The following is a 26,426-nucleotide window of genomic DNA, read 5'->3' on the forward strand; positions in this document are numbered from 1 at the left end:
GACGTCATCGAAGGCCCTTCACACGCTCATTCTTAGGAACGGAGGCTCCCGGTTACTTCGGTAAAGTCCAGGGGCCGCCGGAGAGGTGAGTATATCCATATTTTTTATTTTAATTCTTTATTTTACACATGAATATGGATCCCAGGGCCTGAAGGAGAGTTTCCTCTCCTTCAGACCCTGGGAACCATTCCGATACTTTGCGTCCCATTGAAATGCATTGGTATCGGGTATCGGTATCGGCGAGATCCGATATTTTGCCGGTATCGGCCGATACTATCCGATACCGATACCAATGCATATCGGAAGGTATCGCTCAACACTAATCATGAAGTACAATTTGTCACGAGAAACAATGTCAGAATCACCAGGATCCGTTGAAGCATTCCAGAGTTATAACCGTGTAAAGTGGTCAGAATTGTAAAATTTGGCCCGGTCATTAACGTGCAAACCACCCTTGGGGGTAAAGGGGTTAATTTTCGTTAGCAGTTTTGAGTTAATTATATGCTCGTGCTTCGGGGCGGCCTGTGTGTGTGGGGGGGTTTATGTGCTGCTCTGCTTAGGTATTCATCTGTATGGCTTATTAAAATTACCTCCAGCAAAATGGTGCTGGCGGCATTGCCTGCGTAGTTGCATCTATCGGCAAGCGATGCTCTCAATATGTGCAAGCACCGCCCACTGGTGGGTGTGACTTGTGCAGATTACAAGCATCACTTGTTTGATTCAGTAAAATGGCACCACCACCGACGCATGCGCAATAGCAACTGTCAGTAGGCAATAGATACTACTGCGCAGGTGTCACCACCATTCACTGAAGGTAACTTTTTTTTTTCAAAGCCCACACTGCAATATTTAAAATAGGGGGCAGGTCACTGACCAGTCAGTTAAGGCTACTTTCACACTTCTGTCGGTACGGGGCCGTCGCCATGCGTCGGCCCGACGTACCCACGGACATTGTGCAATAAATAAACAACGGGGGCAGCAGATGCAGCTTTTCAACGCATCCACTGCCCCATTGTAATGTCCGGGGAGGAGGGCCGGAGTTCCGGCCGCGCATGCGCGGTCGGAAATGGTGGACACGTCGCACAAAAAAAGTTATATGGAACGTTTTTTGTGCCGACGGTCCTCCAAAACACGACGCATCCGGCGCACGACGGATGGGATGTGTGGCGATACGTCGCAACGCATCGCTAATGCAAGTCTATGGAGAAAAAACGCATCCTGCGGGCAACTTTGCAGGATGCGGTTTTTCTCCAAAACGACGCATTGCGACGTAGGCACTTAGGACTTAGGAAGTGTGAAAGTAGCCTAAGCCACAATAGTGAAGAGGAAGCCAGAGCACCACATAAAGCCCAGCCCACAGGCCTCCGCGGAGCACCAGAATCTCAGTAACTGAAAACTGCAAATAAAGATGAAACAGCAACCACAGGACGGATTTCATCACCAGGTATCATTGTAATCAGTACAATGGCGCCGACCTGACACTGTCTGTAGGTTACTGAGCAAAATCCTGCTGACAGGTTCCCTTTAAAGAAGTTGTATGAGCTCCACATAAATATGACTACAGATTGCAGAGTCCTGTGCAATATGCACACTGTCAGGATTCCACTGTACTGCAAGCCCAAACAATCTTCATGCGATTGCAGATATTTTGTTTGCACACTTACTGATGTGCCGACTGGCTTCTTGGTTTCTGTCAATAGAACATTCACAGAAGCAGGAAATGTTGGCAGTCAACCAGTGACCGCAAGCAGGCATATTATCTACTTGTGGCTATGTGACGACGGCTCAGGCTGGCAACCTAAGTGAGTACTGACAGTGTGTGGAAGCTATCTTCACGTGGCGTTTTTGCTGCATTAGAAAAAAAAATCAGGTTTTGCTTGTTTTTTTCTTGCTGTATTTTTGTCATGCCACATTGTCTCTTGTCCGTGCTGATATAGTTTAGTGACAAAAAAATCTTTAGAGAGATTATGGGTAATATATTTTTACTCCTTGTTTAACTGGAAAATCATCTAATATGTCCTAACGTTGTTATATGAGCCTCGCTGAAGTCTGGATACATGGGGTGTTTGTCCTTTCTGTCTTTTACCCTGCAGTGAATAGTACACTGTGGAATTAATAAATCTCATAACTGATTAAATCCAACAGCGGTAAGCTGCTTTTGTCCATGAAATCACTTTTATCCCCCGATCTTCATATGCAGCTGCATCTAAGAGTTTAAAGACTATTCAATAATCTGCATGTAATGGGAGACTGGAATCTGTTTAATTCCTCTGCATTAAAAATACAAAATTGTGTTATTCTCCATGCTGATATACAGAAATATATTGTATACATACTTAGCAAATTAATTACTGGTTTATTGCCACAGGCAACACAATGAGGAAAACTCAAGGCACTATTTCTACCCATTTGTTAAATTGAACGTGGCAGCACATTTTTACATATGGAAGTAGTGGTATGGCTGTTGGGCATTTGTCGCCATACAAAATTCCATGTACTTTCTTATATGTGATCTGATGTGCCAGTAATGAGAAATCTAGCATAGAAGCAATATGGAAATTAGGTTGGAGGTGCACTGGGGGTGTGCAATGCAGTGGAGGAAGCCGTCCAGGTTCATTGACAAACCCCCAGTGCACTTCCAGCCTGATTTGCATGTGGCTTTTACTCTAGATATCGCATGACTGGAACATCAGATCCTTATAAAACATTGTATCATTTATTATTTTTATTGGGGGACAGGTGTCTGTACAGTCACCTGTTCGTATGTAAAAAAAAAAAAGTGCCAGCAGGTTACTTTTAAGCTAGCCGCCATTTAAAATCCAAAATTCTTTTGTCCTAGATACTTCTGTATGTTCAGAGTTGTAGTTGTGTAATTATTCATAGATTCTGATCTATATTTTAATAATCTGAAAGCAAAAGCAATGAACTGGAATCTAGCTACATCCCTCATGTACTTGATTTCTATAGAAAAATGAAATAACAATATTGTGTCATGTATAAACAAATATGTCTTACATCCTACTGAAACCCTAATATCCCATTAAATTAAAGAAGTATTTCAGTCAGGCCTCATTTAGTTGTGTGATATTTTAGCATATGAGAAAATAGGATTGATTATTATGATCATACTCTAATAAGAGTTTAATCAGAATGTGGTACGGGTGTCATCTGATTTTCTCATATGTGGAGAAATTTAAAAACTAGGCTCTCACCTGTGCACTCTTAGCCACTCCCATCTGCTATATAAACTGGGCCCTGTCTAGCACTCATTGTCAGAGTTAGCTTATGCTGCATGGCTGGAGGTTGGTGGTTGTTATTGGAGAAGGCATTTGGTTGATTTATCTGAGACTGTTGCTAGGTGTTGAGTGTGTGATAATTCCCCTTCTTGTCCTACTTTCGACACTCCCCGGTGTTTACCTCTGTTGTTCGTGTGTGTGTATTTGTATGATTGGTATTTTCCTTTATCCCTGTTCGTATTACCTTATTAGTCTGGTTGATGTATTACGGTACACTACTATTCCCCTCTTCCCTGGGTAGGGGAAGGGTACAGACTAAGGGCGGATTCAGGAGTTAAGGCAAGATACAGTACGTGGCCCTGGCATCTTCACCATCAGAAGTACATGGCGTGCTAAGGCGCCTCTAGTGTTAGAGCGGGGAAGGAGCCCCTAGTCCTGGGGCACCTGAAAAGAGAGTCGTGACAGTATTGGTACGCAATGATGATGTTTTTTTCTACCTAGTATGCAGGATGTAGATTAAATAGGAAATGAAAGTTTCTACATTTGCTAGAACATATTTTATTTGACCTGTATCCTATCCTCTGCAAGGAGTTTGTACGTTCTCCCTGTGCTTGTGTGGGATTCCTCCCACATTCCAAAGACATACTGATAGGGAATTTAGATTGTGAGCCCCATCGGGGACAGCGATGATAATTGTGCAAACTGTAAAGCGCTGCGGAATATGTTAGCGCTATATAAAAATAAAGATTATTATTATCCTTTAATAGTTTTCTAACAGTAGGGAATAGAGTTGAGAGAACGTCACCAGATAAGGTGTTATCTGACCACACTCGGGTGCTATCAGAGTGTCTTCGGTGTGCTCGAATACTATGTTCGCGTTGCCGCAGCTGTTCGGTATGCAATCCCTGCATGTGTTGCGGCTGTCGAACAACTGTGAGATATGCAGTTGTGACAATTTGAAAATAGTACTTGAGCATGCCAAAGATACACTGCTAGCATCCGAGCATGCTTGGATTACATCTTATCGAAGCCTGTTCGCTCAACAATAGTTGGGAACATGCTAATTTGTTTTAGACATTTTCAGAGTCATGCTGAAATTCTGGAATTATAAAGAATAATAAGAAAGCAAGAGCACGTTCTAGTACAAGAAATGCAAAAAAAAGGATGCAACAATAATAATAGTTTGGAAATTGGTTTCCCTTTACTGTATAGTGTCATTTACAGGAAAGATTAAAGGGAACCTGTCACCACGTTTTTGGAAGATGGGATAAAAATAGCGTTAAATAGGGGCAGAGGTGGGCGTTACATTAGTGTGTTTGTTATGCGTTTATTACCCACCTAAGTTGCCGAAATACCTTTGCAAAGTCTCCGTTTTCGCCTGTCAATCAGGCTGGTCTGGTCAAAAGGGCGTTGTCTTCCCCCAGATTTTGCGTAGTTTTCCGTTGGTGGCGTAGTGGTGTGCGCATGCCCAAGGTCCCGAATCCTCTGCCAGTGGATTTAAAAGAGCGCGCTGTTCGTTATTTCATTGGTGATCGGTGGGCGCGGCCATCTTCCTTTGGCCACGCGTGCGCAGAAGCGGCGCTCTGCTGGCTGCGGCTTCAGGAAAATGGCCGCGGGATGCCGCGCGTGCGCAGATGGAGATCGCGGCGGCCATTTTCCTGAAGCCGCGGCCAGCAGAGCGCCGCTTCTGCGCACGCGCGGCCAAAGGAAGATGGCCGCGCCCACCGATCACCAATGAAATAACGAACAGCGCGCTCTTTTAAATCCCCTGGCAGAGGATTCGGGACCTTGGGCATGCGCACACCACTACGCCACCAACGGAAAACTACGCAAAATCTGGGGGAAGACAACGCCCTTTTGACCAGACCAGCCTGATTGACAGGCGAAAACGGAGACTTTGCAAAGGTATTTCGGCAACTTAGGTGGGTAATAAACGCATAACAAACACACTAATGTAACGCCCACCTCTGCCCCTATTTAACGCTATTTTTATCCCATCTTCCAAAAACGTGGTGACAGGTTCCCTTTAATGAAGGCCTCGGAGACAGATGTCATGATGATGTAATGACATGTCATTACACAAGGCCACTTCATTTGTCAGAGCTCTGTCATTGTTCTGGGTGTGAAGCTGTGTAATTTCCTGCCAGCTGCATTGTTTGGGAAGTGTCATTACCGGTATATGTGTAGGACATTGCACATACAAGGACTGCAATACTAAGTGAATGGGGTCTCTTGGTCATTTTTTTCTTAGTTATCTAAAGACCCTATAAGCATAAAAAACATCTTGTTCTCTACCCATTTTACTTTCTTATCACCTTGCTGTTAGACTAAAGTTTTTATTCAATAGGTGGTATAAAAAGTACAAGGGTGAGCCTGAAGGAAATGTGGCCGAAATGTCTTATTTACAGGGGTAAACCTTACAGAATTCCCATTTTTCTCTATAAATTTCAACTAAAACTACATCAGACTTTCACACAAGTCCTAAAAGTAGATAGAGAAAACCACATCAAACAAATGAATCCAAATTATTAGACTTGATCATTTTTTATAGAGGAAAATGATCCAATATCATATGTCTGTGAATGGCAAAAGTAAGTGAACCTTTGCGTTCAGTATCCGGTGTGACGGCCTTGTGCTGTAACAACTACAACAAAATGTTTCCGGTAATCGTTGATTAGTCCTGCACATCGACTTGGAGGGATTTTATACCATTCCTCCCTACAAAACAGCATCAACTCTGTGATATTGTTGGATTTGAAAACTTTCAAGCACCACTGCCATTATCTGAAACTTTTTATTAAGGAAAGGCAACAAATAGTGACAGAGATTTGGATGCCGCAGAATACTGTGCTCGCATGTTTTTGCAGTTTTCCCGCTAAATTATGAGGCCGTTACCAATGTGTTTTAAAGCCTTGCTGATTTTCTGTAAAACCGATTGTCTCTGATGTTTGACTGTTATATTGCCACGATTACTCTGAGATTAATGACACATACGGATTAGAACATACTTGACAACTTTTGAAAACTGTCTGCAGGAAGATTTCTGAGGAAGGTGTGCACAGTGCAAATGTTTCAGGATACGCAGTGCCACTTTACAGACCTTTATAAACCATGCAGTCCTATGTAACACCACAGATAGCACAGTGATTACTCTCTGATCACATATTGTACAGTAGATGTTACTTACAGTTCTATGTACCGCCACATATAATACACAGTGATAACTCTGAGTGCAGATATTGCAGTAGATATTACATGCAGTCCTATGTAACACTGCATATAACCATGTTATCTCTGAGTGCAGATGTTCCAGTAGATATTACATGCAGTCCTAAGTAACACCACAGTTAACACAGTGATCCCTCTAAGTACCGAGGTTGTAGTAGACATTATATGTAGTCCTATGTAACACCACAGAGATAACTGTTAGTACTGATAACTGTAGTAGATGTTGTATGCCGTCATATGACACTAATTTTACCACCATACAGTGACCATATAGCAGTAGATACCAGTTATACACAGGTGTTTTGCAGACCATATTTGTGTATACTACTGTATACAGATTAACCAATTGACTCACAGGTCATGCCTCCTCTCATCGCAGTTGTTCATTTTCCCTTTAAGGGGTTGTCCGCTACTTGGACAACCCCTTCTTATTCCTCATGTTTGCCCTGTTAAAATAAAAACACCTGTACTCACCTCCTGTGCCAGAGTCGTTCCAACAGTGTCAGCCCTCACGATCCGGGGGCACACGTGAGGTTATATCACATGAGCCCTGCTCTCAATCAGCGCTGGTGTCACTGTCCCCGCCTTCAGACGTATCGAACATCCACAGGAAGCCGCCGGGGCTGCTCTCTGACTTCCTCTTGATGTTCAGCTTGTCCAAAGGCTGGACGGTGACGCCAGCACTGATTGCGCGCCGGGCTCAAACTGTGCCACTGAAACTGTGCCAGCTTAGGAGGTGAGTACAGGTGTTTTTAATTTAACGGGGCCAAACATGAGGAACAAGAAGGGGTTGTCCAAGTGTGGACAACCCGTTTAATTTCTCCATTCAGTTGAAACTATTAAAACAACTTCTTCTAACCTTTTCTTTGCAAAATGTAGCCCAGACATCTTGTGTTGATCTCTTACCCAACACCCTGTCCTCTTTCCCCTCCTGAACTCAAACCACACAGTGCTATTATTGAGTCGCCCACCAGGGCCGTGGGGTACTTGGTACCGGGTCCCATACTTAAAGGGGATGTCCAGTGGCTGCGACCCGGTCTGTGGCCCTGGGCGCCCAATTAAAGGGAAAGGTCTTTAAGGGGATTGGTATTAAAGTTTGTGTTCATGACGCCACCTGTCAGTGGGGACTGACGCTGCTTAAAGGGGGTCCTCTGGGGTGATGTTATGGCAGCTAGATGGTATAACTTCCCACAGGTGAAGTAGGTCCCCAGGGCTCCCGGTGTGTAGCTGGAGATGGTGAGTGGTGCAGTAAGAACGGAGAATACAGGTTTGCAGTCTATTTACTTGGTTTACTGAAGGTCCAGGGCACCAGATCATAGGTACAGGCAGGGTCCGGCCGGCTTGGAAGCGAATCCAGAGTCCCCTTTACCAAGTGGAGTTAGAAGCCTTCCTATTAGCGCGGTGATGTTGTAGTCCCTTACTGCCTATGGCTTCTGGCAAGGTCCTCACAGTTCCCTCTGTCCTCCATAAAGGTGGGACACAAATCCATATGACAGGTGTCTCGAGCCTTTTTATAAGGTCTCTATCACGACCCGGGCTCTATATGCCACTGTGCCTCCTGGGTATTAGGGTGGACAGGTTACTTGTAATAATCCAGCTGTCCTGCCGGTTTCTGCTGTAAGCCTTAGAGTCCCTCACAACCTCGGTCTTCCGGCTACCGGTCTCTGCGCTTTGCCGGGAGATAGTTCAATCGCAGCTGTCCTCCCCTGTTGTCTCTCTCCTGTGCTCCACGCTCCTACATGTCCACTAACAGTGTTCTTTCCTTTGGTATCTCTCAATCCTGGAGCTGCAGCAACTCTGGCTGCACGGCCCCAAACACGTCTCTCTGCCTCAGACTGCTCCAGTCTGCTGTCTGGCACTAACTGTCTGACTTTCCCTCCAAGCCAGAATCTATATTAGGGAAGTTTGCCGTAATCCGGGTTCAGAGCTCCTCTTGGCCTGGAGTGTGAACACGTAGTGAGCATTGTGTTTACCTGGTGTAAGAGATCTTTCATTACTTCCAAGCGTGACATCACTCTTCCCGTGAGGAAAGCAATGGCACTGTGACGACCAGGACCCTGGGGCGTCACACTATCATGCAACTTTCCCAAGGCAGTAATAAGGGCCCCTTAGTGCTCTACATGGTTGTAGTGTCCACCAACAGTGCCTGTGCGCATTTTATGATTCCACACAGTAATAGTGCCCCCTCTGCAGCTCCAAAGATAATAGTGCCCTCATATGGTAATAGTACTCCTCTTTGCCCACATATACAGTACTGCCTTTGTGCTTTCATACTCTAATAGTGCCCTCTCTGTGCCTCTATGCAATAAGAGTCACCATAGTATTGGTGCCTCTTCCAAGAACCCACACCGTAATCATGCCCTCTCTGCACCTCCACACGGTAATGGTGCCCTGTCTGCACCTCCACACAGTAATCATGCCCTCTCTGCACCTCCACACGGTAATGGTGCCCTGTCTGCACCTCCACACAGTAATCGTGCCCTGTCTGCACCTCAACACAGTAATTGTGCCCTCTCTGCACCTCCACACAGTAATGGTGCCCTCTCTGCACCTCCACACAGTAATCGTGGCCACTCTGTGTCTAACATGATAATATTTCTCCCGCACAGTAATGTCCCTCATTTATGTCCCCACCTAGTAATAATTATACTTACTTCACCTTGCTCCCACGCATTAATAGCTCTCCTTTTTTTGCCTTCATATGATAATAGTGAATCCTCAGTTCCTCCACACTCTAATAGTGACGTAGCACACTACTAAAGCCCGCTCTGTGCCTCCATACAGTAATTGTGCACCCTCTTTTCCTGCCCTCAATAATAGTGGCCCTTTTTTTGCCTCTATTCAGCAATGGAGCCACCTCTGTACATCTACATAGTAATAGGGCACCCTATGTGTCTCCACACACAAGCAGTACCCCCTATGTGCCTCCACATAGTAATAGTCTGCACTTTACCTCCACGTGGTAGTATTGCCATCACGCACTAATTTCTCTCATTTGTGCCCCCACATAGTAATGATTTATGGAGCCATATAACATTAGTGTTCAGATTCCCTGTGATGCCAATTAGAACAAAATACACTTACACTCACCCCACTCCCTTGACAAGTGATGTTGTGCTTCTTCTTCTTCTTCTTCTCCCTGTAGTCTGTGGGCTGGCACGGGTGTCACAGTGAATTGATGTCATGTTGTCCCCTGTGCACTTTAGACCTCTGATAAGACACAGGTAGAGATGAGCGGACCCGTGGATGAAATTCAAAGCTCGTTCAGGTACCAGAACTTGACCCAAATCCCATAGAAGCCAAAGGGGATCCTAACTTTGTTACTGTAGAATGGTCGTAGTAAGGGCTAGGGGGCTGCAAAAGACTCTCTCTGTCTATCTTTAGCATCTTTTGGTAGAAGTCCATGTTTGGAATTCAGCACTGGACACTAGGTGACAGCAACCAACCACCGAACTTTACAATTCGGGTTCGCTTATCTCTTGTCTCAGCGATCGTGTGGGCATTGGGACAAAATGGGCAGCAGAATTGCCTTTGTTGTTCACATGGTGCTCAGTGTGTATAGGGAGATAGACAAAATGGTAAAAAATTAAGTTTCTACCTTCACTACTGGGCACTGGGTCAGAAAAAGGTGGTTGTCCACCTCTGGGGAACCCCATCAATGAGCCAGAGCAGTGACCAAATGTCCCTGTAGTGTATTACTTCCTCTGTAGCTGATCGCTGCCGATTCCAGGATCTGGTGTCAGACAGAAGGGCCTGTCTTCTTGGGACAATCGCATTAACACCAGCGTCTGCTGATTATATTCCACTAGCAATTTATTACCCTTAATGTGATAAAGAGGCCCTCTGCTTGAGAGAATTCCTATGGCTGTAATACAGAGGAGTCTCCTACTTGGGGACTGAGGAACGCTGCTCTTTTTGTGGAGGACCAGAATTGCCTGTGCATTAGACAGATGGCACATTGATCTCTGTGGACATTGGTTATTGCCAATTTCCCATTGTCAAATCATCAGTTGGTGGCAACAATGATCGCTTCTCCATAGACTTGTATGGGTGCACGTGATCCAATCATTGGATGCACTTGCAGCATTATGTGATTGTTTTCTCATCACGAAACGGCATGAGAAATAAATTGCAGATCTGCACTGCCCCATAATATAACATTGGGCCGAGTGCTATCCGATAAAACATCGTAGGAAAAACACTGAAAGGCACAAGGCACCTAGTCCTGTAGTGATAATCTCCTGCTGATAAAATACTGATTTTATTGAAAGAACAACCCACAGTCTACTTAGTGACTCACTGCTAAAATCAGGCTCTCATCCACTAGGTCATGTTGCTCTCAGATTATATCACAAAATCCTGCTGACAGCTTCCCTTTAAGCTAGGGTTTCTTTCAGCTGGGGAAAACAGTAGACTTAAGCCCCCGTCTCACTAAGCGAGATCGCTAGCGAGATCGCTGCTGAGTCACAAGTTTTGTGACGCAACAGCGACCTCAGTAGCGATCTCGCTATGTGTGACACGTAGCAGCGACCAGGCCCCTGCTGTGAGATCGCTGGTCGTGTCGGAATGGCCTGGACCTTTTTTTGATCGTTGAGGTCCCGCTGGGTAGCACACATCGCTGTGTTTGACACCTTACCAACGACCTCGTTGACGACTCAGACACTGAATCATCATAATAGCTCCCATGTGACATCGTTGTACAGGTCGCTACAGGTCGCTGGTGAGATGTCAAACAGTGAGATCGCAGCTGCGATCGTTGGAGATTTCACTGTTTGACATCTCACCAGCGACCACATAGCGACGCAGCAACGATCCCTGACAGGTCGTATCGTTGTCGGGATCGCTTTAGCGTCACTAAGTGAGACGGGGCCATTAGAGTAGACTACTGCTGCCCAACTATCAACCCTAGGGTCACAAGCCTCTGCAGCCATATATGAAGTCAGAATGTGAGATCTCAGGCTACGAGGACTTCTTGGTGCTTTCACTGAACAATCATCACTGCAGCGGTAACACATCAGTTGGCGATTGGTAATTCGTGTTACAGTCAGTACTGCTGTGATAATGCTTCAGACGGCGCTCGTTAGTCAAAGCCACAAGAACTCCTTGTAGCCCGTGGGATCTTGGGTTCTGACTCCATAGGCTCCTGTGGTGGCTCGTGACCCTGGAGTTGATACTTGGCAGCAGTGGTCTACTGTAAGATCTGTGATCCCTTTGTACAAGAAATCTTATTTGTTTCAACCAAATGATAACACAGGCAGATTGTTCCTCAGCTGAATCACAACCTCGGAGTGAGGAGTGGAAAAGAAAAACACTGCCCACTGGGGAATAAATGCAAAACAAGACAGGAACTGGCTGCTCTCTAAGGGTACAATTTTCCTATGGTATCTGCTCTTAGTAAATGGTGCTGGATCCGGACAACGTGTGCGAACTATGCAGCTGTTTATTGCAACATGAAATAATTGGAAGTGCAAAGCGTGATCATGTGAAATCATTTATCTATTTTTCTTCTTTGTCCCTCTCTCTTTAAATATATATGCTCATCAGCCGTAACAATAAAATGAATGCCAGGTGAAATGAATAACATTGAGCATGGGTAACATGGGTGACATCTCAAGAGCATTGGTGATTGCACACACTGTGACTTTCTGCATGTGTCCGAAACACCCACTGTGGGACTCGGGATGCACAATGTTGTTTCAGAATCATGGAACCACTGGATGTCACTGTTGACCTACCTGTTAAGGGGTAAGATGTTAGGCAAATTGTGAACAGTCAAAAAACATGGGTAAGCTTATGGATCTGAGCAATTTTGACGAGGGCCAAATCATGATGGCTAATGGACTTGAACTGAGCACCTGAATAGATAGCAGGTCTTGAAGAGTCTGCTCTTGGGCAATCAATAGTCCCTACCAAAAATGGTCCAAAGAAGGATAACTGGGGAACCAGAACAAGGGTCATGGTCTCACAAGGATCAAGGATGTGTGATTGGAGAGCTCATCTGCTCACATCTACAGTATGTTTACATACAGATGTAAATGTAGATAGCATCTGTATACACTATAGCAAGAAAGCAAACCCATTGTGGTAGTGTGAAGTGTTCTAAGCCATGTCCAGCTGGAAAACCTAGGATCATGTCATTTGTGAGGGTGTTACTTTGACACATGCCACTGTCACCTACCAAACGTTTGTTACATATAAGGTACATCATGGCAATGGTATTCTTGGCCTCCAAATTCCTCAGATATCAATCTGTCGAGCATCTGTGGAATAAAAATATGAATGAAAATTAATGAACAGATCTTCCATATGTGAAGTTTGCTTTAAAGTGAATCTGTCATTAGGATCAACTTTCGTAAGCTGTCTGGATGGGCATGTAGGTCACAGAAAGTTGAATAAAATGATACCTTAATATCTGTGATCTGATGTCTTATTCCAGAGAAATCCTTGTTTTTCCTAATATGAGCTGTTGCTGTTAAGATCTTTGGACAGCACATAGATCTCCCTAGAAATCTGCCTCCAGAGCTTATTTAAAATGAAAGGGGGTGTTACCAGTGTGAGACATGTAATGACTGGCAGTCTGACCTCTTGATTTATATGTCTCCCATTAGTAACTCCCCCTATCATTTAAAATAAGCTCTGGGGGCAGATTGTCAGGGAGATCCTATGCTTCCCATACCATGGGCAATATAAATCAGACCCTGGCTGCATAAAATTAGAAATCGCCCAGGGACCATAATCAGAGATTATCTGACATCCGGGCTTCTCCCAGCTCTGCTAAAGGTGACTGACAGGTCTCGCTAGGGAAGAGATCTGTCAATCACCTCTAGCAGCTCTGGGAAAATGCAAACTGGGGTGGTGCCGGACTGGTCTTGTCTTTGGCTATTTTCCCTGGCTGGTTCGCCTTTGGCTGTGGTCCATTTTTACCTATGTTTCTTTTGAAACAGCAGCACGTTTCGGAGAAAAATGTAACTGGCTGCAATTATGCAGCCAGGGTCTGATACATGCTGGCCCAGTTTCTCCAACATGAATTGCATGACAGGTTCCCTTGGAGCAACAGTGATTTGGGAAAGGAAAAAACTACAGAAAGAAAGCAATGTCAGTAGGCATATTTTAACTTTCTGGGACTGATTTTAGATGTACAGTATACGTTTCATTAAAATCTTTAGTATGTTTACTTGAAAATATATACCAAGTATAAAATATATACCATAGAATCCTTATTCTCATTTGCACATGGAAACACGAGAAGCAATGGAATGAAACTGAAAGGGAGAAGATACAGATTAGATAATAGAAAAAACGTTTTGCCAGTGAGGGTGATCAGTGAGTGGAACAGGCTGCCACGAGAGGTGGCGAGTTCTCCTTCAATGGAAGTCCTCAAACAGAGGCTGGACAGACATCTGTCTGGGATGAGTTAGTGAATCCTGCATTGAGCAAGGGGTTGGACACAATGACCCCGGAGGTCCTTCCAACTCTACCATTCTATAGCTCTATGTTCCCATGTAGAGTATGCTTTTTCCTGTTTATTTTCATTTGGTTTTCTTTTGTAGATGATCCAATGAGTTTAACATTTTAACCCCTTCACCACCTTGGGATTTTGCGTTTTCATTTTTTGCTCCCATCCTTTCTTCCCAAAGCCATCATTTTTTCGTCAATATGGCCATGTGAGGGCTTGTTGTTTGCTAGACGAGTTGTACTTTTGAACAACACCATTAGTTTAATTAGGCCTCTTTCACACATCAGTTTTTTGCCATCAGTCACAGTCCGTCTTTTTTAGAAAAAAACGGATCCAGCAAATATTGCTGCTGGATCCGTTTTTTTCTCATAGACTTGTATTAGCGACGGATTGTGACAGATGGCCTTCCGTTTCATCCATCGTTTGACGCATCCGTTGTAAAGTCTTTGTCCGTCAGCCGGAGACAACGGACAAAGTAACATTTTTTGTGTATTTCAAAAAGTCAGTTTTTTACAATTTGCACAGGATCCGTCTTTTCAACACTTTGACGGATTGTGACTGATCTTAAAAAACTGATGTGTGAAAGAGGCCTATTATATAGTGTACTGGAAAATTCCACGTTCAATGAAATTGCCAAAAAGTGGCATTACTAAATGCTAAAATGGACCTGCCATTATGATTTTCTAGGTCATTATGAGTTACCAGGTACCAAACATGTATAGGTTCTTTTTTATTTAATACGCCTATTTCTCACCTAAATATTATTGGCACTTCTAAAAAATTATGCTTGTATTAAATTATATTGTTATCCTAGGTTTAATCTGTTTTATTTAAGTGGTTAAAAAAAATCCAAAGTTTGTTAAAAAAAAAGAATGGCTCCATTTTCCAAGACCGATAGCGTGTCCATTTTTTGGAATCTGGGGCTGGGTGGGGGCTCATTTTTGCATGCTGAACTGACGTTTTTATATCATTTTGGGATAGATATGATGTTTTGATCGCCTGTTATTGCATTTTATTGGAATTTTGTGGCAACCAAAATAACATATTTCTGGCGTTTTTGATTCTCGTTACGCCATTTACCGATCAGATACATTTAGTTTATATTTTGATAGATCGGGCATATCCGAATGCAGCGACACCAAATATGTGTGTGGTTTTTTTTTTGGGGGGGGGGGTTATTGTTTTATTTTGAATGGTGCAAAAGGGGGTGATTGGAATTTTTATAATTTTTTAAAAACATTTTTTTTACTTGCTTCAATAGTTTCCTTAGGAAACTTGAAGCTGCTTCAGCCCTGCTGTGTGTAGCAGAAATAATCATCTGCCATGAACGCCGGCCACGGGGGCGGTGCTCATAGCAGATCTGCAATGATAAGCACGGGGGTCTCCTGCAGACCCCCAGTTGTTATGCCAACCCATCAGAGATTGACAGTGGCATTTAACATGTTAACAGGTGCGTGTGGATGACGATTCTACGTGCAGCTGTTAGGAGCACATGACAGCTGAGTAAATCAGCTGACATGTGCCGGAAAAGGTGCGGGCTCAGCGCCGGATCCCGCATCAAAGAGAGGGAGGCGACCTATTACGTACCTATATGTCATAAGTCATAATATGGGGGTTAAAAAAGAGCATGTGATTTCACAAAAATTCATGCCCATTGTAAGGTTTTTGGTGTGTTATTTTCCTATAGAATTTTATGAAGGACATGAAAAAAAATGTGGAATCACAATTGTGTTTTTGCACACGAAAAAAAAAAAGATTAAATAAAACATTGTGTTAAATGTGGGAACATGGCTGAAGGAAAGTGTTTTTCCTTATGGGACAGGCAAACCTTAATAGTAAAGATAACCCTTTAATGGCCACTCAGGCCCTTTAGAACAACCTTACTGTTTGGGAACCATGAATCTTCTGTCAGCTTTCCTTTAAAGGAAATATGTCGCCCCAAAAACGGCCTGTAAACTAAGGCCACCGGCATCAGGGGCTTATCTACAGCATTCTGTAATGCTGTAGAGAAGCCCGCGATGTATCCTGAAAGATAAGAAAAACAGGTTATATTATACTCACCCAGGGTCGGTCCCTGTTCGGGTCCGATGGGAGATGCGGTCCCGGCACCTCCCATCTTTATACGCTGACGTCCTCTTCTTGTCTTCTTGCTGCGGCTCCGGCGCAGGCGCACTTTGCCCTGTTGAGGGCAGAGCAAAGTACTGCAGTGCACAGGCGCCGGGCCTCTCTGGCCTTTCCTAGCGCCTGCGCACTGCAGTACTTTGCTCTGCCCTCAACAGGGCAAAGTGCGCCTGCGCCGAAGCCGTGGCAAGAAGACAAGAAGAGGACGTGATCATATGAAGATGGGAGGCTCCAAACCCGGACCGCAACTCCCATCGGACCCGAACAGAACCGGGACCACCCCTGGGTGAGTATAATATAACCTGTTTTTCTTATCTTTCAGGATGCATCGGGGGCTTCTTTCTGTAATGCTGTAGATGAGCCCCTGATGCCGGTGGCCTTAGTTTATAGGCCCTTTAATATGTATCACCCTATAAGCAGTTCATACTACTAATCAGTGGTATTAGAAAGGACAAATTCAGTTGTATTCATACGAAATGGGGATGTTACCTGAGCTTGTCATTGGATTTCTGCAAGTCCCAATCCGATGAATGATAGTAACAGAAATTCGTTAAGAAAGGCGGCTGTGGGGCCGACACCTACGTGGGTTGGGTCTCATAATAATAGGACATCGCCACCAAGAACTGTTTCCTCTTGTGTCGAGATAGAAGGACTGAAAATCTGATAAGGGCACTTATACACAGAAAGTCAGTCAAATCTTCTATATTTTAATCCAAGCAAATTGCAAAGTTCTTTTTCAATAAATCCAACAGTTTATAGACTTTTTTTTATTTCCTGAAAAAAACATTTAACAAGTCATAAATTTAATTCTGCAACAAAATCTTTGGTGATATTGATCAGTTTGCATACAAAATACCCTGCTGTATTAATGCCAAACATCTGAAGGCTAATGTATGTAAAGTAAAAAAGATGGCGCCGGTGGTCGCTCGCAGGGATGGATTCTTTGACAGTTGAAGGTAACATGTCGTGGTATCGTGTTACTTTTAGCAGGCTCGCAGAAGGTGACTTTATTAGAAATGATTGCATTCACAGAACTTTGCTCCCCAGAGGAGTGAACTCACCTTCGGCTATTTCCATTCCACGCACCTGGTAGCTGACATGCAAACTGCTTTATCTCACGGATAAACATTTGCCTAATGCGCCATGCGAGCAATACTTCATTTTCCTGCCAACACTGGTTGTGGTTCATCTTAATTATTCTTATTTTTATTTGCGATCTAAATACCACTGCATGCTCTCATTATTGGAAGACTCGTTGTCCATTCTAGAATTTGCCAAAAGCTGTTTACTGACAGATCAGAGTCACATTGAAAAGACCCAATCTACAGCGTGAAATACTGTGGTAAATCTAATGGAAATATTACGTTTTCTTATCTTAGGCTCTGTTCTCACTGCCTTTGGAGCCTGGAAGCGACTCCTTCAGCAGCTCCATCGTGTTAGATGACTAGAATAGAGCAGCCACCAAACCGGAGGGCTCTCTCACAGACCCCATTATAAGTTAAAGAACTCCATTGGGATTTGTTGTACAATAGATCTTACACCATGATATCATGGTGGTTTTTGTTATGATCACATGTGAACATAGCCTCATGTCTGTAGCAGAGCCACATTCATAGGGATTGTCTGGTGTCACACTTAATGGTCCTCATTCACACTAAAGGGATTGTATGGTGAAAAGAAATGATCTCCTATACACAGGATACTTGATAAAGTATAGATTGGTGAGGGTCCGACTACTGGTGGTCATATTAAGGCATTTTTATTCCTGGTAGAATGGAGCAGCAATGCACATGCTTGAACACCACTTCATGTATTGGATGTCAGAAAAAGTCATCCACATAGGGAATTAATGGAGGATCGGTTGAGCATGCGCACTGCCACTCCATGCTAACAAGGATAAAAGTGCTTAGCCGATCAATGGGGATTCCAGCTGTGAGACTCCCACCGATCTCGCAGTTATCATCTACCCACTTCTCATTACTGAAGAAAGCTTTTGAAGTCTGCCAAACCCACTAATTATAGTGGCATCAGCAAACCATCTAATGTGTACCAGGGCCTCAGGACTCTCCTCCCTGACAGATGATGGTAGGGGAGATAAGGATCGGGGGCGACTCCAATTCAACGGTCTAATACTTCTGTTCTGCGGGCAGATAAGCCACAGCCATATGGGTCTGGAGGCGGCTAACATCCATCTCACCATAGAGAACAGGAATCCAAGACATCAGGGAACCTTAAACGTGACGTCCGCAACTCGGAAACCACTGCTTAATCACTTCAGTGCCCCACAGAAAAGAAAAACATTGCTGGAGCTGCTCAGCTGTGGGAGGCGAGTATGCCCCTATGGCCCCTTACAAATAAAACCGAGCATGGTATGGTTTCTCTACTGATGAAGGCACTGACAGGAATATTTTGGACACATTCTTGTAGAAGTGTGTTAGTATGGCTCCTACTTCTCACAATGTTGGGATACCCGCACGCTTACATTATTGCGCAGAAGGCAGCTCCTCTATCTTTAGGGAAGTTATGGACGCCATGTGGTCAAGACCAGCTGGAGACCTTTATGCAGTGTGGATTCCTGGTGCATGGCGAACAACCAAATACCTTTCCCTTTTTCCTTTTAGGTCGTTCTGTTGTCCTTCACCAACACAATGGAGTAGTGTTCATACTGACTGCACATTATCACAACTGCAAAAATCGTCTTGTATGTGGACGATGCCTTGTATGTGCTTTACTGCTTGGAAGTACAAATGCAAAAAAAAAAAACCTTTTGGATATCCTAAAATTAGAAGCAGGATGCCATGTACAGCCTCATATTTGCAGCACATGCTTTTGGTCCTGACTTGCATTGGTGCTATAAATCCACGGTAAATGTTGAGTGCATGGAGGAATACAACCGGAGAGTAGTGCATGGATGTATGCGGCAAACGTCTGTAATGGGAGGCACATAAAGGCATCTACAGATGCCTGGACTTAGTTTTCTACTTTATCTTTGCGCTCTTTCTGTTTTGATGCACTATTGTATGTATCCTTAGCTGATAGAGGAGCCAACATAATGCAGGGCTGCCAACTTGACTCTTTATTTTTTCTGGATAGCTTATAAAAAAAATCCCGGAAAAACAGAATTTTTCACAGACACATTGGAAAACCATAATAAATCGTGATTATAACCTATGTCTGAAGAACCTAATTCTGAATTAAAGACATCAGTCGCATTCACTGTAAAATGCTAATTACAGTAAAAATAATCTGTATAATATTTATTCAGCTTAAAAAAAAAATTACGGTCGCATTAAAAGAAATTTACAAACAGGGATCAAAAGTGGCCTATTTTTACTGTCCTGGAATCTGTAGACAGGAGATGACCATGATACAATGAAACGGAATGGTTTTGTTTCACATTTCTCCATATTTCAGTCCACATGGTGGTGATGGTCGCCATGTGCTTGAATGAGAATTGGCTCTTTTATTATGGTAAAAGTGTGATAAGTTTTGTGTTAATTATTCTCTATTGTTTTCAGTCTTTTCTGGAACTGCACTGTTAAGATTGCGTTGATAGTGAATACTGTTGAGATATTCAGAGATTTTCAGAGAATAAGTACAGGAAGAACACTGATACTTTAGTATAATACAATAATGTACAGTCTAAGGGTACTGTCACACAGTGGCACTGTTGTCGCTACGACGGTACGATCTGTGACGTTCCAGCGATATCCATACGATATCGCTGTGTCTGACACGCAGCAGCGATCAGGGACCCCGCTGAGAATCGTACGTCGTAGCAGATCGTTTGGAACTTTCTTTCGTCGCTGGATCTCCCGCTGTCATCGCTGGATCGTTGTGTGTGACAGCGATCCAGCGACGCGTTCGCTTGTAACCAGGGTAAACATCGGGTTACTAAGCGCAGGGCCGTGCTTAGTAACCCGATGTTTACCCTGGTTACCAGCGTAAAAGTAAAAAAAAAAAAAACCGTACATACTCACATTCTGGTGTCCTTCAGGTCCCTAGCCGTCTGCTTCCCGCTCTGACTGACTCCCGGCCGTACAGTACAGAGCACAGCGGTGACGTCACCGCTGTGATCTGCTTTCACTTTACGGCGGCACTCAGTCAGTGCGGGAAGCAGACTGCAAGGGACCTGACGGACACTGGAATGTGAGTATGTACGGTTTGTTTGTTTTTTTACTTTTATGCTGGTAACCAGGGTAAACATCGGGTTACTGAGCGCGGCCCTGCGCTTAGTAACCTGATGTTTACCCTGGTTACCCGGGGCCTTCGGCATCGTTGGTCGCTGGAGAGCGGTCTGTGTGACAGCTCCCCAGCGACCACACAACGACTTTCCAACGATCACAGCCAGGTCGTATCGCTGGTCGTGATCGTTGGAAAGTTGCAGAGTGTGACAGTACCCTAACAGATATTCAGAAAAAGATTTCATCAGCTCTGGATAAGTTGCATTCTTGTGCGCTGTGACTATTTCCACGTACTGTGGGATTATCAGATACCTGGACACTAAGTGCATATAACTCAATGTACTGTCTTTGCCTTGGGCAAGCTCGGACTTCACATCCTTTATTCTGCACAGATTACCGTCTTTATTCACTTTGGAAAATGCCAGCACCCAGGGCTGCCACTAGGAAATTCAGGGCCCCATACTAGCAAAATTTTCTAGGGCCCCCTTGAGAGTCTGCCCAGGCTCCACCCCAGCCCCGCCTCCACCCCTCGAACCATCCACAGTCCCACCGCCCTCTCTTGGAAAACTCCACTTCTGCACCACATCCTCACCAATCACACATTTACAGTTCCCATCACCACATACATAGCCAGCAACTTTTGTTTTGGCCAAAAGATTTTTTAATCCACCACTTTGACAAGGTAGACTCTTTTCACAGAAAAAAGCAAAGGCTGACAGCACTCACTGTTTCTGGGGCGCCCGTTTCACATCCAGGGAACCGTCCTGGATCTCGCCAAACCATTCAATATACAATGAACAGCGCTCCATCCAGGTGTAAAAATCTTCAAAGTAAGCTTTATTGAGCCATGGTACAGCAGCGACGTTTCGACCACAACATGGTCTTTATCAAGCATACTTTGAAGATTTGTACACCTGGATGGAGCGCTGTTCAAGGTAGACTCTTTTGGCCGGGCTCTACTGTACTGTGACTTATTAAACATTTGTTAAAATATCCATTACAATTTAGATATACTTTTATTATTACATTTTTAAAATGACCAATAATATCACATACAAGGAACATATACTGCCACACCATGACCAGACCACATATTACCAGCATATAGTGATCAAATAATACCACATGCAAGTAACAAAAACTGCCACAACATGACCAGATCACATATCACCACATAGTGACCGAAAAATACTACATACAAGGAACAAATACCGCCACACCATGTCCAGACCACATATTACCACCACAAAGTGACCAAATAATAGCACATACAAGGAACAAATACCGCCGCACCATGACCAGATCACATATTGCCACCACATAGTGACCGAATACTACAATACTGATCATTAATATGAAAAAACAATACTAATGCCATTATACTGTACACAGGAGATCTGTACTTAGTATTCAGTGTCTGTGTACAGGTAATACAGTGATCACCGGAGACATTATATACAGGAGCTCTGTATATAGTGTCAGTGTACAGGTAATACAGTGATCACCAGTGACATCGCTAGTTGAAGTCCTTCATCTTCGCTTTTCATCTTCATCTAGTGCACACCGCCATCACTTCTTCCAGCCAGGACTCGTCTCTGCAGAAAATAACACTGTTATTTAGAGCACATTCCCCAATTTTCCCCAACCTCTACATTACGCCAGATGAAGAAAAAAAGCGACCATGTCGCCCTGCACAGTAACAGCACATCTCCCCCACACTGAAAACAGTATCCTCAAAATAATATCCTTGAATTAGCACCTACAGTAATAACATCCCACATTCTGGACCCCACGAGTCCTGCCATTCTGCCTCATGTCTCTCCATACTTCCCCCATGTCTCTCCATACTGCCCTCATAGTCATCCATAATAGTATAATGCACCCTATAGTACTATAATGCACCCCATAGCAGTATAATACACCCCCATAGCAGTATAATGCACTTTATAGTACTATATTGCAGCCCCATAGCAGTATAATGTAGCAGCCCCATAGCCGTATAATGCAGCAGCCCCATAGCAGTATAATTCAGTATCCCCATAGCAGTACAACATAGCAGCCCCATAGCAGTATAATGCAGCAGCCCCATAGTATATTGCACCAGCCCCATAGAAGTATAATGCACCCATAGTATAATGCAGCAGCCCGTAGTATAATGCACCCATAGGAGTATAATGCACCCCATAGTATAATGCAGCAGCCCCATAGCAGTATAATGCACCCCATAGTATAATGCACCCATAGTATAATTCAGCAGCCCCATAGTATAATTCACCAATAGGAGTATAATGCACCCATAGGAGTATAATGCACTCCATAGTATAATGCAGCAGCCCCATAGCAGTATAATGCACCCCATAGTATAATGCAGCAGGCCCATAGCAGTATAATGCACCCATAGTATAATGCATCCCCTTTCCCTTCCCCCTCCATACCAGAATAATATGCCGAATACTGCAGCTTTACAAAAAAAAAAAGTTTTTCCTTACCTGGCCGAGCTCCAGAGATTTCCTCACCTATGATTCGGCTGAGGCGTGCAGCGTCGTTCCGGTGTATAACAGTGACGTCATACGTCGGCGACGTGCGCGCTGATGTCAGCTCCTGGCCTCTGATTGACTGGCGGCTGTTAATAAATGATCATTTATTATACCACTAGATGGTGGCCCGGTTCTAACGCATCCGGTATTCTAGAATATGTATGTATGTATATAGCAGTCACATAGTATATAGCACAGGCCACATAGTATATAGGAGCCATGTAGTATATAGCAGAAAAATAGTACGTGGCCTGTGCTATATACTATGTGGCTGCTATATACATACATACATATTGTAGAATACCCAATGCGTTAATACAGGCCACGCAGTATATAACACAGCCCACACAGTATATAGCAGCGGTAATTTTGCAATGCATCTCTGGGAACGGAAGATGGCAGCAGCCAAGCGCGCCTGGGCGGACTACGGAAGGTGAGAATAGCAGTTTTGTTTTTTTTTATTATTATTTTTAACATTACATCTTTTTACTATTGATGCTGCATAGGCAGCATCAATAGTAAAAAGTTGGGGACACACAGGGTTAATAGCAGCGATAACGGAGTGCGTTACCCGCGGCATAACGCGGTCCATTACCGCTGGCATTAACCCCGTGTTTGCGGTGACTGGAGGGGAGTATGCGGGCGCCGGGCATTGACTGCAGGGGAGTAGGGAGGGACTAATCGGACTGTGGCCGTCGCTGATTCGTTGCAGCAGCCATGACAGGTAGCTGGCGAGACCAATCAGCGACGCGGGATTTCCGTGATGGAAGTTAAAGACAGAAGTACCCCTTAGACAATTATATATATACTAGATTGTGGCCCGATTCTAACGCATCGGGTATTCTAGAATATGCATGTCCCCGTAGTATATGGACAATGATGATTCCAGAATTCGCGGCAGACTGTGCCCGTCGCTGATTGGCCGAGGCAACCTTTATGACATCATCGTCGCCATGGCAACCATTATGACATCTACGTCGATACTGTGCCCGTCGCTGATTGGTCGAGGCGAATTCGCGGCAGACTGTGCCCGTCGCTGATTGGTCAAGGCAACCTTTATGACATCATCGTCGCCATGGCAACCATTATGACATCTACGTTGATACTGTGCCCGTTGCTGATTGGTCGAGGCCGCCAGGCCTCGACCAATCAGAGACGCGGGATTTCCATTATGACATCATCGTCGCCATGCTGTGCCCGTCGATGATTGGTCGAGGCCTGGCGGCCTCGACCAATCAGAGACGCGGGATTTCCTGGACAGACAGACAGAAAGACAGACAGACAGACAGACGGAAAAACCCTTAGACAATTATATATATAGATAGATGCCAATCTTTTTTTTTTTTGCGTGTGTGTGTATATATTTGTGTTTCTTCAGAAACTTTTGTTATACCATGCCTGGGGAAGGGACCTAAGAAGTCCCGAAAGCTTGCTTTGTAGCATCATTTTTTTTTTTTGTCATTAAAAGGTATCATAACTACAAGATGATCTTGTTTTTCACACTAAGAGCATTATTTTTTCAACTGGCTGTGCTGAAAACGCCCCCCTCGGCTTATACACGAGTTATTATCCCAGAAAGACGGCGGGGGAGGGGGAGCGGCGGAGCAGCAGGTCACAGAGGCAAGAGCTGGCGGCTGTGGCTAAAGCCTGTTCACGCTGCTAAAGAGAAATGAATATTCACTGCGCTGGCAGCGAATATTCATTTCTCTTATAGCGCGCACAGTTGCAGCCGCCGGTTTCCTGCACACATCCTATTTACGTTCCCTGTGCGCCCTTGCTGCATATCGTTCCGGTGCCAGCAGTTCTTCTGGACAAGCGATCATGTGTCCCCGGTCTTTAAAGTAATGAATATTCACCTCGCTCCACTCCTATAGGCGTGGAGGAAATATTCATTACCTTAATGAGCGGGGACACGTGATCGCTCGGCCGGAAGAACTGCTGGCACCGGAACAAGATGCAGTGAGGGCTCGCAGGGAAGGTAAGTAGGATGTGTTTTTTTTATAGGAACCATGCATACAAGGACAGGGATGGGAAGCCATGCATACAAGGATAGGGGAAAAGGAGCCATACATACAAGGACAGGGACGAGAGGACAATGCATACCCACACACATTGTCACCAGCCTATGTAGGAGCATTAAGAGAATGAACGTACATAGGCTGTAACCAGACCAGAAAGTTCTCATGCAGCGGTGCCATAAGTGAGAGCCCCGGAGCTGATGAACTCCTGTGAACTCTCATGGCACCTCAGTGATACACTGCGGGAGCGAGTACTCCCTGTCAGTGTATCGCAGGCAGCCGGGTAGAGCTGTCACATCTCACTACATGTGAGATCGCCATGGGACACTTGGGATTACGTGGACTACGGCGGACAGGTGAGTATATGTTGGTTTATTGTTTTAGATTATTTCTAGGAGACGAGGGCATCGGGGATTTGGTGTTAGGCAAGTATAATGGGTTTTTATTTATATTTGAATGTGTATGTAATTATTTAACTTTTTTTTTCAACTGTGAGCACCAGCGCCGGCAGATAAGACTATATCTCCCATCAGCGGCACCTGCTGTCACTGTTATCAGTGACAGCAGACGTAGCCCAATGGGAGCAGTAGTCTCATCAGCCCACGCCTGCTGACCTGCGGTAAGCTTTTTACCTCAGTTCTCCGCTGCGGGTCACATTCACAGCTGTGGGGTCACGCTGACATCTGACAGCATGACCCCGCAGCGCTCTGACCATCAGTCTTACAAGCGGTAGCGTTGCCGCGGGTCGCAATCACAGCTGCGGGGTCATTCTGACATCTGACAGCGTGACCCAGCAGTGCTCTGACCGACGGTCTTACCAGCCTTTGCGTTACTGCCGATAACTACCGCGCCAGTGTTTCCCACGCTGTCACACAAATGACAGTGTGGGAAACACCATAGGAAGCTGGTAAAACACAAAACAAAACCTCAGTAAATCCGCAAACATTTTTATACCTGCGTTTTTGCTGCGGATTTCACTAACTCAATTAAAGTCAATGGGTGAAAAGCACTGCAGAAATGCACAAAGAAATGACAAGCAGCAGGAACAAAACGCACTGCAAATACTTAAGGAAATTTACTGATCATGTGCACAACACTTCAGGATTGTAATTGAATTAGCTTGCATAAGGATTCCATAGCGGATTTGACCCATTTCCGCACAGAAATAACTCTGCGAAAACGCATGAAAAATGCACTGCATGCACACAGCCTAAAATCACTTGAACAAAGGCAGCATTACTGAGGGAGATGAAAGTTTTTTTGGAGTAAATGACATTCACATAAAAAACTTGTTCTGATAAGGATTTTTCCTACATTTACTTACAGATACAATAGTTTCAACCAAATAGACATCCTGAAGGGAGATCGATCGTCTGTAGACCACAAGTAGGCCATTATTGGAAACAATGAAGAGTTGTTAGTCATGGTGGTTAGGCTGGTTTCTGTCTGTACAGAAGTCATACTGTACATTTACTGGCTAAAACAGCACTCCCAATATAATCGTAGGGAAATAACTTTTTTTCCTACATCACATGAAGTTGTGATAATCATATTTTATATAACAAGATAAACCAAGTACAAATGACTAAATCATAAAGACAATTCTGGCACTTGGGTGATAGTTTGGAAGTACAGTATTTTAAAAG

The 26,426-nt window shown here is 44.3% G+C and overlaps 1 protein-coding gene and 1 long non-coding RNA gene across 3 annotated transcripts in view; one reads left to right on the forward strand and one right to left on the reverse strand.

Moving 5' to 3' along the window:
- RGS20 (regulator of G protein signaling 20) overlaps window positions 1-26,426 on the forward strand; it is a 215,289-nt gene that overhangs the window by 167,914 nt on the left and 20,949 nt on the right. The window lies entirely within an intron of this gene.
- Window positions 12,534-17,180, reverse strand: LOC143781242 (uncharacterized). The gene is made up of 3 exons (XR_013216636.1): window positions 17,103-17,180; window positions 16,531-16,701; window positions 12,534-12,724 (listed from the first exon to the last, which is right to left on the reverse strand). It is a non-coding gene; the product is annotated as an uncharacterized LOC143781242 (long non-coding RNA).

Source organism: Ranitomeya variabilis, chromosome 6, assembly GCF_051348905.1.
Source record: "Ranitomeya variabilis isolate aRanVar5 chromosome 6, aRanVar5.hap1, whole genome shotgun sequence".
Taxonomy (NCBI): Eukaryota; Metazoa; Chordata; class Amphibia; order Anura; family Dendrobatidae; genus Ranitomeya; species Ranitomeya variabilis.